Here is a 21,074-nt window from a genome sequence, read left to right as displayed (position 1 = left end):
GTAGAAATCTAATTTGTTCGTCACTTTAAGTTTATTTTTCATTCATGTTGTCAAACCCTCTTTGATAATTTGGCTCCAAAATTTCAATGTTCAAATCAACATTATACCTTGAAATAAGTTAAATATGAAACACATACCAACATTTTATTTAATTTTACAGTGACTGAACCAAATGAAATTTGAGGCTGGAGAGTTTGCATTAATATTTAATTTGGGACTCACTGTAAATTTGTTTGCTGTGTACTTTAGCAGAGGCGTGCCAAAAGTTTGGAAATAAATTAATTTAAGTAAATAAAAACAGCAGGAAGGGGAAGGGTTGCTTGTATATGTATGAATATGAGATATGATTTATACCCCCTGACTAGGACTCTGCTCATATCACACCACAGTCTGCTGAAGGGCTTTTTTCTTTCATAAGGAAAGTACTGTGGGAACAGGTTCAAAATGAGTATAAGGGAGTTATTTATATATTAGGCAAAGCAAAAAAATAAAAAATAATTACTGACTGCACACTCACAGTTAAAGTCATTTGGGCAGGAAATGTTGACCCATTGGAACAGATCATAAACCTGCTGTAAAGAGCCAAGGGAAATAACCAAAGCATATTCAGAGATTTGTTAAGCCTGGGAGACACCTGAAAAATACAGCAATAGCATGAAAATCACTTAAGTAAAAAATAAACTTTCAGAGGCTGAAGCTACTTGAATTTACCAAGATTTAGAGATGAATGCCAAAGAGAATTAGTAAAACTCTTCCATGCAAAATACAGCAGTAATGGCTCCATCACAACATTGTAAACCCAAGCCTGAGAGTCACAATGTAAGTGAGAGTGGAGTGCAATTTGTAGTAAGAATAATAACATTTCCTTAAAAAGCAAAAAAAAAAAAAAAAAAAAAAAAAAAATCATATAAAGCAACCCGAAGTAGCAATCCTGCCCTTTTCCTTCCCTTCTGCAGGCAAAAGAAAATGATTGGCAGCTTTTCTTCTATGGTTTCACAGAGAGAAATAGGGTTGACTGTGGCTTCTGAGATTCCTAGACTCAGAGGAAAAGGCTGCTTAAATTTCTTTGCTCGTCATGTCAAGTAACGGCACTCAGACATATTTGACTGACCTTTATGAATTAAAAGTCAAGATATAGGGCAAGTTTTGCAAACACAAAAGCGTATAACAGCCAGGCTGGTCAGAAGATGATGTGGGTGACTTGTAAATTGGAGAACATCCATGCTGTCCAAAAGGGCAGCTGATATTCAGCTTGAGCAGATTCTGGCCTTGTGTGAATGTGGGCCCAGGGTTACAGGCCTTTAAGACTGGCTGGGAATCTGAATTTTTATGCAAAATGTCCTAAGTTTTAAATGTTGCCTATCAAGATAAATCAGAAAACATACACACAGGCACACACACTCTCTCTCTTTCTCTCTCTTTCTGTCTCTCTCTCTCTCTCTCTCTCTCTCTCACACACACACACACACACACACACACACACACACACACACTCAAATAAAAATCCATTGTGGGAGCCAATAAAGCAAGTTGCTGGATTCAACATTGAGGCTAACAGCCTGTGGTTTACTATGCAACCCCTGAGTTGCCGCTATCAATAGAAGACTGGACTGGGTCACAATGAAAACATATTTTACTTGGTACACTGCAGGCAAAAGATGGCCCTAGAGAGTCGAGCATAATGGCTAGATATTTCGACTGGGCTATCATGGCAGGATGTGGGTTCGGAAAGAAGAGTACGAGGATGACTCCTGCATTTCTGCCTTCACATCTTCCTCCCCCTTCCTAAACGTAAAGCAGAATCGGGGGAGAGAAAGTGGACGCAGAGAAAATCATTAATGACCCAGCAGAGGGTTAATGATATTAGACCCAATTGTGACTTAACGTAGGATCGTGTTTCTGAAAGTGCCCTAAGAAACAAAACTCCCTTAATACTAATGAAGAAATGCTAAATGGAGATTTCAGCCTTAGCACTGCAGGGGCCTGGGGGAAAATATTCCATGTGGGAAGTAACAGCATGTGGTTGAAACAACATTACCATGTCACACACACATTGTTAGTGAAATGTGGAAGGAAATAAAGAGAAGACCAAAAGGGATCAGAAGAAAAATACAGCAAAAGGAAGGCGGCAGAGATATGATTCTGTTAAGTAGACAAATTCTCATACTGAGATACAAATGAGATCACACTTAGGTTTATGTTTTATCTTTCCATTCTTTGGGAAGCTGTGACTAAACAAAGGCCAACCGTGTCCTCTGTTAGCACACACTGACTTCAGACTTCATACATGTGTTTCACATAAGAATTAGTTTATCCAAACTCATTATTTGACAAAGTACTTTTTTGCTTTATATTTTGATGTAATTTTAGAATTATAGAAAATTTGTAAGTCTAATACAGAACATTTCCATACACCCTTCAACCAATTCCCCAGGTACTAACATAATACATAACTATAATACAATATGAAAACAAAAATGTAGCATTGGCAAGACAACATTATTAACAAGGGTATAGATTTTATTCATATTTTACCAGTTTTTTCTACTAATGATGTGCTATGCCAATATCCAATACAGGATGCAATGAATTTATATTTTTAATAGAGACAAGGTTTCACCATGTTGGCCAGCAGATCTCGCACTCCTGATCTCAAATAATTCACCCACCTTGGCCTCCCAAAGTTCTGGGATTACAGGAGTGAGCTACTGTGCCCAGATGCATTCTTTCTACTATACACTTATTAATTGGAATGCTTCTCTAAGGAGGAGCTATCACTTCCCTATTTATTAATTAATTAATTTATTTATTTATTTATCTATCTTAGTATAGACTCACAGATAATTTATTTTTTGTGATATAATCTAGTACTATCACCGTTTATTTTCTCACTCAATTGTTCCACCTTTGGCCATTGGGAGCTCTTTCAGTTTGCCTCCTCCACCCTTTAGTTTCGAATACTGCCGGATGCTCCAAGCTCATCTTGTATTTATTTTCTCTGTTTGCAGCCTGGAATCAATCACTTCTCTAAAGCATTTCATAGGATGTTGAAATTTCACAGACTTCTAACTGAATGTACTCTCTTAGGTATCATAAGGTTATCTTAAGGTGATAACCAATTGCAAGAACAATTCCTCTGTTACTATGTTTTACTGTTCTAAAAGAAATCATTTTGCTCATAACCTTATGTATTTCTATTTTTAATTTTTATGGATTCATAGTAGTTGTACATATTTATGGACACATGTCATATTTTGACATAAATATACAATGCGTAATGATTGAAACTGGGTTTTTTCGATCATTGGGAGCAGATTCTGGCCTTGTGTGAAGGTGGGCCCAGGGTTAGAGGCCTTTCTGGGATTTTTACTACCTCAAACATTTATTATTTCTTTTTGTTGTCAACATTCTAAATCTTTCATTTTGAAATGTACAATAAATTATGAACTATACTCACCCTATTGTGCTATCCAACACCAGATCTTATTCTATCTATCTAAATGTATATTGTAATCATTAACCAGCTGCTCTTCATTTCCCACCCTAGCACACCTTTCCCAGGCTCCAGTATCTATTGCTCTACTCTTTACCTTCATGAACTCCCACATATCAGTAATAACATGGGATACTTGCCTTTTTGGGCCTGGCTTATTTCCCTTTGTGTGATGCCCTCCAGCTCCATCTATGTTGCTGTAAATGACAGAATCGTATTCTTTTTCACGACTGAATAATATTTCATTGTGTATATGTACCACATTTTGTTTATCCATTCATCTCGGTAGACAGTTCGATTTTGTATCTTGGCTATTATGAATAATGCTTCAATAAAAATAGTGGCACAGATGTCTCTTTGATATGCTGATTTCTTTTATTTTAGGTATATACTCTGCAGTGGGGTTGCTGAAATAGAACTGCTCAATACTTTAATTTTAATCTTCACTGCAATAATTGATTATATGCTGACTAGAATTCTGAATTGTTGTGATTACAGAAGGTGATGCTTCTTAAGGCATTTGAAATCCACTGTTTTCAAAGTTTCTAAGGAGAAATACAGATAAGTTTTATAAAACAGACTACTGCATATTGATCCTTTGTCAAGAAATCTGTTAGGTATGTTGACTTAAAAAGAAGCATAAGCAAGTCATAAAGGAGACAATAGCACAGGATTTGATCAGAACTGGCAGGTAAGACAAAGGGCCTATAAGGATTCTATATCTTGCCTTGCAGAGGGGAGTGCATAGAGAAGTAGATGCTAGAGATAGCGAATGGGTTTGATGTTTCGGACCAGTTGTGACCAACTGGCGGTGGCTGTTCATACTGCTGTATATAGAGAGATCCTACCTGAGTCTGGATTAATTGGTAAAGGGCATTGTTGTCAGTTAGTGATGTTTCCAGTGATCACAGCTGGAGGACGTGTAGGAGTGTGAGCATCTGGCCTGCTTAGTTAGCATTTCTGGTTTAGTTAGCACAATAAGAGGCTCTAGTAATTATCACTGAAAAGGATGGTGCCTGTCAATGGTCCAGAATTGCCAATGAACAAACTAGTAAAATCCCAGATAATGGAACAAGCATTGCTTTGAATAAAAACAAGTGTCCAGAATCTTCTCCAAAGGCCTAGAATCTCCACTTTTTCAATGGACACACATTTTTATTTATTTATTTTGTTTGTTTTGTTTTTAGTGCTGCTTCACCGTGAACACAACATTGTTGTGTTCTTTTGGTTTAAAATTTCTGGTGGCTGATGAGACCTTGTTCTACATGATAATTTCCACTTTTTCCTAACTTTGAAGCTACATTTTTTTTTTAAACTGTAAAGTCTAAACCTAACCTTGTTATCTAAAAACTCTGATTCTTCTTAGATATCTGTATATATCCAGTTTTAATGAGGTATTGCTTAAAAATTATAGATATGGAATTACTAATCTGACCATCAGTTTAGCTTCTGATAATAGCTCTAGTAAGGTAGTCAGAAACAGAACTAGTTGGAAAGTAATGCAACACCCATATTGAATTTTTAACAACTTAATACATTTTAGGAAATGATCCATCTGAAAGGCATTATGACTTGCTGAGAAAAGCTGTACACTGGGAACCAAGAGAAGTGGGCTTGATTCCCAGCTCTGCATCTGACTCACTCTTTGTCCTTGGGCAAGTCACTTAGCCTCTCTCTGTGTCTATTTCCTGTCTCGTAAAATCAGGAGAATAATGCATAAAGCCTCCCACCTCACCAAAATGTGTTGAGGCTGCATTCCATAACCACTGAAGGAATCTTTCTTTCCCCTGGTGGTTAAGTACCAACTTATTTTTATTAGCATCTAGGTAGATTAAATTTTGCAATAAGAGCATGGAATTACAAATAACTTCAAAGAATCCTTTAATCCTTGAATTTACACTGGAGTTTAATTGCAACACACATTGCTTTGTGTTAATACACCGATTGGCTAGCAAGAGGCTTTGAGAGTCTTGTGTGTACAAAAATATTTAATGCCGCAATCTACTTGAGTACCTGCTATGGAGTCTTGTACTGAGCACATCAGAACCCATTAGAAGAGTAGAAAATAGAATCCTAGGGCGAAGAGGCTTACACACAAGAAATAATTAGAGAACGCTATCTAGAAATATTTATTCAAAAATGTTATAGTCAAGATTCTAGTTTAGACAATGAGGAAATCAATGTAGTCTGGAAAATCACAGAGCAACGCCATGCGATAGATGGAACAAATGCCTCTGATTGTATGACATCTTCCATGTTTCCTCCAGTAAAACTCATCTTCTTTATTTCCTTCTCAAATTTGGTAGCTCATTTTGCATTTTTCCAGTTTTCTTGATCTTTTATGGCTTTTTAAAACTCTTTTTCTTTTTAACTACTACATAATCATGGATCACATTATATTTAGCTGTTCTTTTTCTTAATACATAATTTTTCTTAATTCTCCTTTCATGATGAACTGTAGTTCCTCCATATTTTTTCATGAGTTTGACCTTATAGAATATTCAATATTCTGAATTTGCTCTGACTTTCTCATTATTTTATCTATCTTTGTACTCTGTAACTGATATTTTCTGTAAACTAGATATTAGATCTATAGGCTAGACTAGAGGCAGGTTGAGCATTTCTGGGCGGACTGTTGGGCATCTGTATATTAATAACTGTGATGTAAGTTATTAGTACATGTAATAGTAGAATTCATAGCACAGATGGAAAGGCACCTTGATGTAATGCTTTTCAGCTTCTGCTTTGCTACCATGCTCAGCAACAATATGGTATATCATTGTATAAGAGAAGACTGCACTTATATGGCACTGTGACCTCTGATCAATTACATTATCTCTTCAAGTTTGTATTTTCTTATGTATAAAATGGGGATAATGATACCTAGTATACATTATTCTTTTGAAGTTTTGAGACAATAATTGTTTTCTGTTCATAATAGGCACTCAATTAAAGGAAGTTTACTAGTAGAAGTATTAGTAATAATGTTTGTTATACTAGTAGTACTCAGTCATATAGTCCTGCACGATGAAAATATTTAAGACTGGCATTGATTCTACAAACAGAACAGCAATGCTATTCATACCAGAATCCCCATTGTGACAGATGGACTTTACCTGTTTGTTTGCTTGTTTGGTTGTTTAATATGCCACCATGTGGTATGATTTAAATGGAGGACATCATCTTTATATTCTTTTCAGAATGAATCAGGTTATAAACAATCCAATAAGGAAGTTAAAACATTATTCATGGACAAAAGCCTCTCTCAAGACTCTCAGGTTTCTTCTCAGGTTTCTTTGCCCCATTATCATTTAGTTTTTTTTTTTTTTTTTTGCTTTCTACTACTTGAATGTGAGGAGAGAAATGTATGTGCAAGATCCAGGAGCCTACGCTTTTGCTGTTTGCGATAATTTACAAAACACACGTTAGGGTTGAGGTAATGGGATTAAGTTTTAAAGTCAGTCTGCTTGTCCACGAATGCAGGCTTTATCACTTGTTAGCTGTATAACATTGGCCATGATACAGAATTTCCCTGAATCTTTGTATACCTCTTTGCAAAAAAGCTCAAAGGGATGTTGTGAGCATAGAACAGAGATTTATATACCTCCAACTCAAAGTGACTTCCTAACACACACTAGGCATTATTGTAGTTTTATTATTATATACATACTTTTCTGGATCTCCAGTTTTGCCTACAGTGGGCAGTTATTAACGCTTAGAAATCAGTGAAGTTTTAATAGGAGAGATCAGGTCTGCTGCAAGGTCTGTGCACTGCACAAAGGAACTACATATAGAAATGGAAAGGAGTAGTGACATCCACATCGCATTCTATTTATCAAACTATGTGCCCTAATCCAGGGTTGCGTTTGTCCAAAGATGCCTTTTTCTAATTAGCACAAAAGTGCCATATAGACTATTGCTGCCTTAGATGGAAATCTAAACAGAGGTTATCGCAGGAACAAAATTAGTGAAGAAAAAGAGAATCAATTTACAACAGGTTGTTCATTATGATACAGTTAATATAAGATGAACTCCTGAAGAGTGAGATATGTAGGAGATGTTGTTCTTTACAATCTACTGAACCCAAGGTGGGCTTTAAAAATAGTTTCTAAAAGAAATCATTAAGAATTGTATGAATATAATTAATGAACTACTTTATTATCAAAGAAAAAATCATTGTTGCAGAAAATACTTCAATATAGATTCTCATATTTTCTCCCTCAGATTAGTCATTCAAAATGTAATTTATTTTTTCCTCAGATAGTTTAAAATGACATTTTGGCTACATTAGAACAGAGGGTTTCTCCTACTACGTAGTAACTTATCAGTGATCCCTCAAGTCATGACTGCTCTCTTGCTGCGTGTCCTGTGGGGATCCACCGCCATGTTGAATCTGAAAATATCAAGACTAAATTACTGGCAACCTGGAATAGTTTTCTGATATTGATAGTATTATTTTAGATGGCTTTTTGTTTTAATTTTATAGGTTAAAAATAAGGACTTTTTCTGATTTTCATTATATATTTTTACCCATGCAGGGCTTTTATATTTGACTTATAAATAAACAAGTATGGGGAAAAGAATCCCCTATTTTATTTTTTATGCTCCATAAGTACCACTTTACTTCTTGAAAAAAGAGGAATTTTTATTCCAGGAAGAATGATGTGCTTGTATAATATCAAGTACATGTTCAATGCTTCTAAGTGATAAATTTACATAAAAGATAGTTTGCTTTCTCATCAGAGTCTGTACATTAAAGATTTTCTGTCAGAAAATCAGAATGAAGACTAAAATCAAGGCTTAGGTTTGTCTCTTTTAATACTACACATATCATTCTACACAGCTTTTGAAAACAACCAAACCAAGCATCACTTTTAAATGTTGACACTGTACTTTGCTGATGCTATTATTTTCTCTTCAGGTAAGGGGCCTGTGAGGAATGCTTAATGCACATATTATTTTCCTCCTCAGTGGGAAAAACTCCCGTTTGAATAAAATCATCCTGAAATTTAAAACAACATTTTTTTATTACTTTTGTCTTTTGAAAACCAAACATGTTATGCTTTTGGTTTCATGCAAAGCAATTTAAAAACCAGTAATTTTAGACAAAATATGTACGATGTTAATCTTGGGCTTCCTTTAACTAAAGGGAGGTAATTTATTAGAGTGTGCTTATATTTGAAAATTCTTTATTTCTGATAAATTCATAGATATTCTCAACATTATTTTTAATAATTGGAAGAATATCATTTCTCAAACGAAGCACTGCGTATAATAACAACACAGAACTGCTCTCAGAAGTGCCCAAGTTATGTTCTTTTGTTTTTGCTCTTACGTTTTCTTGGTAAATTCAAGCCTTGTTCTAATATTGTAAAAATAGGAGAAAAAGACATTAAAACATTTCTAGGGCTTTAAAGTGAGTTAACATCATAACCACCAACTGTCAGCAGACTTTGGGGAGCCAGCAGGGAGCCATGTTTACCTGACATAATGGATGTGTGGTCACGGAACTCATTAAGCTATAACAATCTTTGAGAAACCGTTGTTCCCCTCCCAAAGTCCACTCTAAATGTCCTCTTTCCTAGTCCACTGAGGTTCATAATGCTTATAAGGTCATCATGTTCTTTTTTGTTGTTGTTGGTCTCTTTAAGCTGATTTTCACATGTAACAGAAGAATCCTGTCAAATGAAAATTGAGATATTTGTCTCTCAAAAATTCATTTTCAGGTAAGACACCACTTTAGGCTCACTAGAAAAGTTCTTGGATAAGCATAATTCCTGTGACCAATAGTCCCGAGATCATGAGGCACCCCAGGACTTGAAATACTCAGTTGTCTTTAGCTGAAGTCAGTTGGGCACAATATACAAGCAATCTGACTTTAGTGACCTTGGTGAATAAATTCTACAGAGCAAATTTTAGCCGAAGGCTGGAGCCAAAAATATAACTAGATCTCAGGTGTGTGGAGTGATGTGAGCATCTATAGGATTCTTTTGTCCCTTTTTACTTGTGTTATGTCTTATATAAGATAATCATAAGTGATAGAAAACTTATGTAAACATGCACTAATGGCAAATTAAAGAGCATGCTTGAAAAATAATTTTACAAATCCTCCATCCACTTGGTAGTGAAAGCAAAACTGTTGAATGTCCAAGCCTCCTCACTCAGCTTTGTCAGTGTTCAGTCATTTAATCCTTTAGCTCTTCAGATTTTCATGAAGCCTATATTTCACATGAAAGCAAATATAGGATATTAGAACAATAGTGCCATGAAATAATCATTAAAATGGCAAAGACTCTAAAAACGGAAATTCTCTTTTCATTCAGTGATGGACTTTTCTTTTTCCACGAGAGAGGAAGAGTAGTCAATAACATTGACAACCTATGCTTTAGTGGATTTTTTTTATTGAACATCTATTGATTAATTACTTGCAAATTATGCTGTTAGTGGATAACATGAAAAGACTGATCATATAGATTTTTTAAGCTAATTTTAAATTTTGGATTGCTATTTCCCATGGAATTGAAATGAATAGAAGCTTATTTGAGAAAAATAATTTAGCATAACCGTAGAGCTCTAAAATCATAGGAAAGATTTATTTCAGATAACATGTCTGCTTTATTATTTATGGAGGAGATTTGATATTTGATTTTCAGAAATGTGTTAGGAAACTTTTTGGAGCCATTAAGATATATCTGAAGCCCTAAGTACTCAAACTATAAGACCTTTGTCTGAAAATTATAATAGTAGAATGAATAAAATTATGAATATATCTAATATAAGCTCTTATGAAAAATTATATAATATATAATATACTTATATAATATAAATATATATATATACACACATAATTTATTGAATGCACCAGGTATGGTGGCTGACGCCTGTAATCCCAGCACTTTGGGAGGCCGAGGCTGGTGGATCACTTGAGGTCAGGAGTTCGAGACCAGCCTGCTTGGGAAACAGAGCGAGACTCTGTCTCATTAAAAAAAAAAAAAAAATTCTTGAATGCCTATAATGAGACAATTGGATTAAGAACAACTGTCTTAGGCCATTTTACGATGTTGAAACAGAAAAGTTGAGACTAGGTGACTTTAAAAAAAACGGATAGTTTCTGGAGGCTTGGATGTCCAATATTCAGGTGTCAGCATCTGGTGAGGGTCCTTTTGCTGCGTCAGCCCATAGTAGAAGGCAGAGGTGCAAAAGTAAAAGGACAGAAGGGGACCAAACTCATCCTTTTCTCAGCAACCCACTCCTGTGATAACTAACTCGTTTTCACAATAGCCACATTAATCCATTAATAAGGGCAGAACCCTTATGACCTAATCGCCTCTTAAGGTCCCACCTCTCTACAACTTTGCATTGGGAATTAAGTTTCTAATATATAAGCTTTAAGAGACACTTTTAAACCATAGCATCAATCTTTTTGAGCAGTATAGTTTTATTTTAACCCAGCAAATGTTGTAATAAATATAACTTGTTTCTAAATGTCAATTTTTATATTGTGAAACAGATCAACATTTTTTTTTCTCATCTCACAGAATTAAACAACTAAGCAGAACTCACTCAGAAAATGTACTTATTTACATTTTAGGGCATCTGTCTATTCTAATTGAGGCAAAAATGTATAAATTTATATATACATTTTGCCTTAAATATGAAGCTTTATATTAAATATGTATAATGTTATAATTATTTTTATAATATACGCCTTTATGCTTATGTATATTTGTCCCATTAATTCAGTATTTTAGCTAAATGAGAGCTATCATGTGATCACATAAAAATGTCATGAAGTTTTTAAAAAGCAGGATACAATAATTATTGCATAGCATTGCCTAGATATGAGACATAATGTAACCTTCAACTTTTAAAAATTTTGTATTGTTATCAGATTTTTCAAGGTCATCATTATTACCACTGATTATTATACTCTAGTATTTATCTTAACCTCATATCAAATTGATCTAGCATTTTTTGGGTGAGGTGTCGGGAGGCAAGAAGATGTTTGCTGTGGGCAATGGCATATTCCAAGTGACAAAAGAGGAAAGATTTAAAAATCTGATACCTTTTATATCTTAATGACATAGAAGTTATCATGGAATATAGATTGATCCTGAAGCCAAAGATTTAGGTTTGCGTTCAGGCTTTTTATTCTAGTGGAGAAATTCTGAACAAGTCACTTAATTTCTTCAAAACTGAGATTTTGTATCTACAAAATGTAACTAATGACAGCTTATTACATGAGGTTGTTTCAAAATTGAATAAGATAACGAAAGTGCTTTACAAATTTTATAGCACTCTACAGAATTAAAACTTAATTATTCCACAATAGTAATAATCAAAGTCAGTTCACTTTTGTGATTTTTAAAAATTATCCTATTTTGTAATCTTTATTTCTTTTGGTTAATTCTTGTTTCCTTAACTTGCTTCTATAGATGGCAGGAAAATTTAACTGAAAAGCAATTCATCATTTCAAAAACATTTCTTACAGATATACTAAATAAAATTTCACTTTGGAAAATGTGTGAATGACACTATATTGAAAAATCATAGCTGAGGCTGCAGAGTAAAGCCTGTGTGGTAGACATAGGACTTGAGAAGAGTGAGTAGTATGTGTACCAGTATTCCAGCAGTTCATTGTTTTGTGCTGTTAAATCCCATAAGAAAAGTAGAGATGAAATACTATGGAATTTCAGCTTTCATTATTTATAAATCTAAGTACTTTTAGGGAAGAGGGTTAAATGATATTTTATCTAATTTAGGTTTACATTACCAGAGGAGTACACAACCTTAAGGAACATGTAAATTAAGACATTATTATTTAAAATAAATTTTCTACTAAAATACTTATATTAATAATTGAAATATAAACAAAAAAGAATCACTGCTAGGCAGTGGAATTAATTTAAAATCTAGACCCTGAAGAAGTTTTCAAAATATAAACAGAGTTTTGGTTTATTTTAAAAAACACAGATCTTCAGTGCTAATGAATTATCTATAGAAACCTACAAGCTTGGACCAATTAAATCGTTTTAGCTGATCTCCTTTTGGACCATATGTTTATCAACTTAAGATTGATAACTAATTCATCAACCATAAACAGAAAATTCCATAGAAAATAGTTATTTCAATCTGTGATTTTTCTGAAATTCTACATTTTGTGAACTATACAACCATGTAAGAGTTAACAATGGAAAGTATGATCTTAGCCATATCTAGCCCTATAATGGGATGTGTCAATGAGAAATGACACATCATTGTTGTTAAAGCCAGAGGTAGATATGTATACAATTTTGTTAATTGAAAAGAACTAGGATGTCCAATCCATTTGGCACCCTGCAATTAGAATGACCTTTTTAGAAACCCAAAGAGATCTGTCTAAAAACCTTTAGTGGTTTCCAGTTGCTTTTAGAATAAAATGAAACTTTCCTTGGCAGGACATCTGGGGATAGTGATGACCTATAATTTGCCCTCCTCTTTGGTTTCACCTCCATTCGTGTTTGTTTAGTAGCCTTTCCCACCTTTGCACCTCAGCCTATACTGCACATCTGCCTGTGAGCCTCCTTCTCTCACAGCATTTGCTGTGATTGTTGTCCAGTGCTGACATTTTTTCTCTTAGACTGTGAACTCCTTGAGGGTAGTGAACATATTTCATTTCTATCTCTGATGTGTAGTGTCTAGAACATGTTAGGACATTTAAGACAGATGAATAAATGAAACCAATGATCTTCACAACTGGTCTTGAAAAAAATTGATTGGAGAGCTTCTGATAGGTGAAGACACTATGGAGCTCTTCAGATGTTTAAATAAAGAAGACATGAGTTGTATACTGCATGCAGTTCTAAGGCTTGGTTAAGTATAAGGCTGAGGAAATGTTTCAGAAAATATGCAGTTACTATTTCCTGGAATAAGACCCAAGTAAAGTAACTCTGGTGAGCTGAAAAGAGGCAGGTTTTGACTACACTGCAGCCTATTGTAAGCTCCAATGCAAATAACAATACTAATGAGTTAAGTGCAAAGCAGAATGTCAAAAAATATCTTTATGGTTCTGCATTGTATCAAACGTATCTCCATCTTATATAAACACTCAAAGGACTCAATCCAATATTTGGAGAATGGCCAGCTTTAAAGAAACTATTTGGAGCATTGGTTTCAGGCCAATCTTTGCTAAATCAAAGACTGCCAGTTTCCTTCATGCCAAACAGCACAATAAACCCCTCTGCAAAAGGAATAAAGACTGCTGAGAAATAACTGATGAGGCTTTTAATGTCAATAAATGTCATTCTGTGCATCAGTATTGTGAGAGCTTCCTTTTCACAAGTGGAAGAGGGATTTTATAAACTCTCCCGTGAAAGAATGGGGATTTAGAGTTGGCATTAGTAGATCTGTAATAAAACAAATCCTTCCTTCCAGTTCCCCTTGAAGTGAAGAATAGCACTTGAACTTCTCATTTGGTAATATGTGGATTATAGATATCCCTCTTCTGCACCACTAAGGTGTGTGTCATCTTTTTTCTACATTCATAAATATCCTCTTGGGAGAAAAAGGAAGTGGAAAAGAATTGAGAAATTGTCTTTTGGCTTCATTAGATGTTGCTTGATTAAAGATTTGGAAGGTACTGTGAAAATACATTTAGTTTTCTGACAATCTTGTAAATGAAGCTCAACAACTATGCACCAGAGTACTGATCAGACACTTGTGAGGAAGCTTTTACACAGCTGACAGGTTCTGCTAATGAATCCTGGATTGGCACAATATTTAATTTGGCTTTTTCTTATACACTGTAGGTAAGAATCAGCCAATAGTATGAGGTCAGAAATGCCATTTATTTAGCATATTGTCCTTATTGCATTTTGTGATGTATTCTAGCTTAAAATATTTGGCTATTCTGAATATATTTAATTTATGAAAAATCACTGGGTCATCTTTTATAAGATTAGAATGTTCAATGGTATTTGGGAAAGGCAAAAATGCCCTTTTGTCATTTCATTGTTTGGCCAAGACTTCTTTCTTTTTTATTTGTTAACTGCAAAATTTGTACATTGCAAGTGACTAGTCAGCTTCCCTGGTGAATGCCAAAAACTAACAAACACTTTAAACTCAACGTGTATTCTTTAACATATCTAAAGAACATAAAGATTAGAGTTAGGTTTCTTTATTAAGGAAAAAGTGATTATAAGAATGCCCATTAAAAACTAGGTTCATCACTGAGAGAAAGAAAATGATAAACAGTAGCTTTTATATTCAAAGGACAATTGATAGACTTGTATATATACATTGAGTTAACTGTTTGGTCTTATGGGTTCTCAGGGACTAAAGCTAATGCATAATAAGAAAACAAGTTAATGCAAATAATTTACTAAATTAATTTACATAATCTCCTAATTTAATATGAATAATTTGCATGATTATTTTCATCTAGAAGAAAATTAAGGTAGATAAAAATATAACTTGGATAACTTGTTAGCAAAATCCTTCAAATACTAAAATATGTAATATTTAAAATAGCAAAAATATTAATTAACCCTTTGCTTTTTACAAATCTTAAAATAGTGAGACTTAGCAGGAAAATTTTGCTCACCAAAATACAAAGTCAGCTTCACACTAGAGGATCATGTTGATCCTTTCTTCATGATTAAGAAAGAAAAATTTATATTTATACAGTGATACCTAGAAGACAAAGCCCAGAAATTCAAGGAGTAATTAAAATAGTGCTTAACCAACCACCAAATTATTCTTAGTTATTTTTGTCCACATTAATTATGTTTTAAAAGGTAAGACTTTTAGCTTTTAAAATGTGAACGTTTAGTTTTTGCTAATATTTTTATTTTGCTATGGTTATGAGTTTTTGCACTATACCTAACTGGACACATGGAATAAATTTAGGGAGACACTTTTTTCATATATGTAAAATATCTAATTCTGTTTTCTAGATCTTCCATGACCCAATTTTGTGACATGAATTTCATAGCAAAAGATTTGCATTCTAAATTTTATTATCAGTAGCCAAATTATGAATCCACATTTTCTTTAAGTAATTTTAAGAATATGATCAATGTAATTACTTTTTTATTTTTTATTTTATTTTAAATTTTTTACCTTTGCCTCCCAGTGTAATTAATTTTAGATACTTTCAAAATACTTATATGATCAGTTTCATTCTTTCCTAGGCTCCTAGGGGATAGGAACCTAGCCCTAACATTTGTCTCTAAAGGAATGACTGCCAGATCTTGTTAAGTGAATTTGTCTGATACAAACTCAAGTTTAATACAAAGAAGTACTCAATAGAGGAATCGTCATGTTTTCTTTTTGTGTGTGTGTCATTTGCAGGCATTTAATATGAAATTAGAGGAGGTTTGTGATTGGGGTACAGATTGGTTCCCAATGCATGTGGCTGTAACATGCATAAGGCTAATGTTTTGAGACGCTGCTTTAGACTTTAAAATGCATTTTCAAATACAGTTCAACAGCCAGGAAGTGTCAAAGCATTGCAGAGAGAGACTAGAATTCAGATCTTCCAATGTCTATGTCTTTTGTTTTTTAACTATAATATCGTAATGTAGAATCCCAGAGTGACTACATTAATACTTAATAAAATGTAGTGATATGACAATAAAGCACTATCAGAGTTTTGTTATTTAATGTCTCAGAACTAAAAGAATCACATAAGTGTTTTCTCTCTCCATACTATCTCAGCCCCAATGGGAGGCTAAAAGCTGGTTCAATTAATGGTTTATGTTCTCAGAACATTTTTGGAATTCTTGTTTTGGAATGCCTTCAGAGCCTATGACATTTTCTATTAAACTTGATGCTTTCATATCTTGATTTCTAAAATACAACTCCAATTTTAAAAAAATGATCAGAAACCATATAAAGTTAAGATCTCTGAATGAAGTGAGTGATTAGACTTGTCATTTTAGTTTTGACTTTCAAAGTTTGAGCCTGATTTTTTAAGTGATAGGTTGTGTCTAAAAGTAATTCTAGGAGAAACAGTTAAAAATAGTTTTCTTAATAGCATCAATACAGTATTAAGCTTCCTGTCTACCTTAAGTAATAGCTTCATTTGGAATCTTTAGGACTGGAAGAGTCATCTAGGATTCTGTATTATCAGGAGATATATATATATATATGTATGTATGTATATGTTTTATATCTGAATATGTCTAACATATGCAAACTGTCAAACATATGCTTTATATCAAAATATATGTCACATATGCAGAGAGATAGACATACTAGCATGTCTTATATTCCATTTTTATGAAGCGTGAGTGTGGCCAACTTCAGTCCAAATCATGTAGACCACCTATATAACTCAGATGTTACCTAAACTTTTCCCAAAGTAATAACTTTTTACTACATGAATGATTATGAAGTGGCTTTGAGAGTGTTTAATTGCCAACCTACAACGCCGAGGATATCCAGCCTGGCTGTGGTTCAGATCACCAGAGCAATCACCACTGTTTGAGAATGAATCAGGCTACAGTTGGTCCTTTATTCCTTTATGTACAAATTCTGCAGCCTGTTAGCATACTTATTTCTACCTTTCTCCATAGTTCAATCCCCAAAAAAGCAAGTGGGGAGAGCTCAATCAGGAGAAAAACAATTTTAAAATAAGTGTACCTGTGATAAGATTTATTTTATTGAGAACTCCTCTTTCCCTCTCTTCCTTTCTCTTTCTTTTCCTTGCCCCTCCCTCCTTCCCTCTCTCCCTTCATCTTTGAGTTCCTCTGTTCTCAAAGCAAAAGGAAGGGGAAATATGTGTATGGGGGCAAGGAGTCCTTGACAGAAGGAAGCTAAATTTGAAATAGTTTGAAAACAACCCAGATCAATCTATCAGTTTAATTTTATTTTCATCTTAAAGAATCCTTAAAGCAGCTTTGTTATTATCATCAGGATTTCTTCACTGGTTTGAAAGGTGAAAGGTTAATGACTCATTTACGGAGGTATGCGGTCTTCTTTTATTTTTCACTTACAATTATCTTCACTTGTTTTAAAATGCAATCGGCCTCCAAAATGTATTGTAGTCATTCATTATTTCTGTCAATTAAAGTTTCTAAGTCACAGAGTTAAAATGAATCATAAATAAGCATTAATTGATTTCAATCACTGAATGCCCACTTCCCAAAGAAATGAATGGGGCAGATTTACTTTTGAAAATCTGCTTTCCGTGGCAGCTGAAGCATTGGGGCTCAGCAGATGTTAGTTTCTAAAAGCTGGTATTCACTTCGGGAACTGACTCTGGATGTTGGTGTTACTTCTCCTCAAGGAATAAAGTGATGACAGAGTGGTATGAACGCTAATGGATTTTTGACTGCAGTAATGGTAACTTCATAGAGCACTGGAGTGTGATGCCTTGGTCCCCCAATATCTCATAGAGAAGCCATTTAGTTATAAACAACAAATCTTACACTTCCTTCCAGGTTTCATACGTAGATCTAATTTTATATAGGTAATATAAAACCAAGTATCCTTAAAGTTAGTGTAAGAATACAATGGTCTTATCAAGGAAAAGGAATGTTTATAAATGTAGAAAATCCCACTTATAGTCATTGTGGCAATATTTGCATTGTTTGTAAAATTAGAATCAACACTTTCTTTTATATAAAGATGATAATTCTATTGTGAACCAGGTTCTATTATAATTGACATCTCTCTAACACTTAGAATCCAGGTTACTATTCCAGGAGGGGTGTTCTAATGAGGTTGTTGCCATAGAAACTTTCCAATCATTGATGTCGTTTTTACTATGGATAATTTAAATGCTATGGGAAATTTAGAATTTTAAAATTATTCAGAAACAGAACAAATTCTGAGGGGTAGCATAATATTATCTTATCTAAATAAAATAAGGCACTTGAGCAAACTAATTATTTTGCAGATTGAAGAAAAGGGTTTATTAGTACCATCTGATGTCTGAGCCTAAGAGCGAAAGCCAAGAGAAGAATTTGGTCTGGCAAATGTAATTTGTTGATAGAAATGCAGTGTTAGAAAATCTAAATGACCATTAGTTCAATTTGGGATTGTGAATACTTAAAATAGCACGAACAATTTTTATATAAAATGGGATAAATAAGCTTCTGAAAGAAATATAGAGAAGGTGGCTTTCTTATCATAAACTACCAATTAACTTTATCAAATTGGTTTGAAATTTAAGTGGAAAATATTTTATCCTCCGACTCATGTTAATATTGTAATGATAATACCTGTCTGCAATGTTACACAAAAGGATTTTGTATAAAATGGGTTTGTAGCCTTATGAAAATTTATTACCTCATGGTCATCATTTTAAACTACTGTTGCAATTAGATTATAAACTCTTTGAAGGTAAAGCCCACTGGGACGGTGGCCGCCAAAGGAAGAATGTAGATTGAGATATTGCAGTAAGATCAAGGAATTATGTTTAATTTGGTTTTACACATGCATTGCTATCGAATAATGAGTTTTCCCAGCATTATAGATGTGACATATTACAGAAGATTAGATGAAATGTACATTATGTACTGGATATCAAGTTTGTGTTATTCTCATTTTTATTCTATATGAATAATGTTTTCAGGCAAAAATGCACCAAGTTATTGCCTGAGAATTAGTTTCCTGTTCATTTATTGAAGGATCATTCATACTGTCAAGGGTCAATGCTATATGTGCAGAGGAGAAAAGTGATTCTAATTAAGTAACAACTACTAGAATTAACAAAAGTGAATTATCTAATTTTGAAATTGTGTCTTTTGAAAATGATCAGTAGCGTTGCTTATAACACTATTCTCCTTTGATTTCCCATTTATCCATGGCTTAGTCCATTGAGATTTCTCAGAATAACATGAGGCATCAAGTCAATTAAGGTTAACTTAACTTTAAGATTGAATTTACATTTTATCTCAATATGTTATGCATCTATTTATTCTGGCTCTACTGCTCTGAATGATAATAATGTAAAGAGCGGTTTTATTTATTTTTTACTACCTCTGTTCCTGTTACATACAATGAAATTAAACTTCTTAAAATGTAGAATTCAGATTTTATTTATTCTATATTTTGTTTTGCAATGAAGTCCTAAAATTGAAAGTGGGTATACATTTGGGTATTTGTATGATAGTAAAACACATTCTCTAATCTGAAAGCAAATTAAAGAGCCATTTAAAAAATCTCCAAAGTGGACAGTTTCCAGTAATATCTGCTTCTAAGTAATTTCTGAAACTATGGCACAGACTTAGCAATTCAAATATGTATTCTTAATGCAACATTACACTTTGAAGTATTGTAAATATTTTTGAATATTTATAAATGCATTTATTTTATTTAAAAGTATCAAAAAAGATTTAAGATTCAGTAATGTCTAAACATATTTGGCACTCTTGATAATGTTCCCCAAAGCACTGGAAATTTTTATTGAAAACATAGTTTCTGGATCCGATCTCAAGCAAATTTCTTTCTTCCTTCACCTTTTGGCAGGTAGCTGTTAGTGTGGTGCTGTGTGGTAGAGGAATATGAGCCGAAAAATAACCACACACTCTTCATTTCCTGGCATTATTAGAGGTCTGTAAAAGACAGCTGGATTTTCTCTAGCTTATTCTTTTTCTTCAAAACATTAAAAAGTAAGAGAATTTATGCAAGAAAGAATATTAAACTTTGACGCTTCATTTTCAGAAGAGACTTGTAAGAAGCAAAAGTGACATCATGTGATTTATTCTCATGACAAGATTGTAAAGGGAACAAGACCTATAAAAACTCAATCTGTTGTTATATTATTTACATGTGTACACTATGTCTTACTTATTCTGAATGCCATATTTATAAAATGAGTACTTCAAAATTGGAATATAGACTCTTTTTTTTTTTTTTTTTTTTGAGAAGGAGTCTCGCTCTGTCGCCCAGGCTGGAGTGCAGTGGCCGGATCTCAGCTCACTGCAAGCTCCGCCTCCCGGGTTCACGCCATTCTCCTGCCTCAGCCTCCCGAGTAGCTGGGACTACAGGCGCCCGCCACCTCGCCCGGCTAGTTTTTTGTATTTTTTAGTAGAGACGGGGTTTCACCGTGTTAGCCAGGATGGTCTCGCTCTCCTGACCTCGTGATCCGCCCGTCTCGGCCTCCCAAAGTGCTGGGATTACAGGCGTGAGCCACCGCGTCCGGCCGGAATATAGACTCTTTATATCGAGCTAGATTCAACTTTTAACAAGTAACTTCTAACTTCTTAGTTTGATGGTAATTACATAGTTTTAAATTGTACCTTTTTATTTTTGTGGTAGCATATTTTTTCATTAGATAGCTCTGTGTATGTTGACATTTAATCATTTTGCTGTCCTTCAAAATACATACTAGCTCACTTAAATTTTAAAATGTGGAGATCTATTTTGCTGTACATTTCATGTCTTTCAATTGAAAAGCACCAGATATGATTTTCTAAATAATTTTTAAAGTCAAGTAATCTATCTTAAAATTTTAATTGCTAAAAAAATTAATTGCTAATCCATATAGTACATGAAAGTAAACTGTTGCTTCTTTATTTGCACATGTATTATATTATAAAATTAAATGCAATGCTTTATTTATAAATACGAATACACTTAATTTCCTTTCTCA

The 21,074-nt window shown here is 33.8% G+C and overlaps 1 protein-coding gene across 4 annotated transcripts in view; it reads left to right on the top strand.

Annotated features, from left to right (window-relative positions):
• Window positions 1-21,074, top strand: part of LOC105492606 (LDL receptor related protein 1B) — a 1,932,714-nt gene that overhangs the window by 11,815 nt on the left and 1,899,825 nt on the right. The gene's annotated exons all lie outside the window — the stretch shown is intronic.

Source organism: Macaca nemestrina, chromosome 11 (assembly GCF_043159975.1).
Source record: "Macaca nemestrina isolate mMacNem1 chromosome 11, mMacNem.hap1, whole genome shotgun sequence".
Classification (NCBI taxonomy): domain Eukaryota; kingdom Metazoa; phylum Chordata; class Mammalia; order Primates; family Cercopithecidae; genus Macaca; species Macaca nemestrina.
The sequence above is the reverse complement of the archived record's forward strand: the minus strand, read 5'-3'. Positions and strand labels throughout refer to the sequence as shown.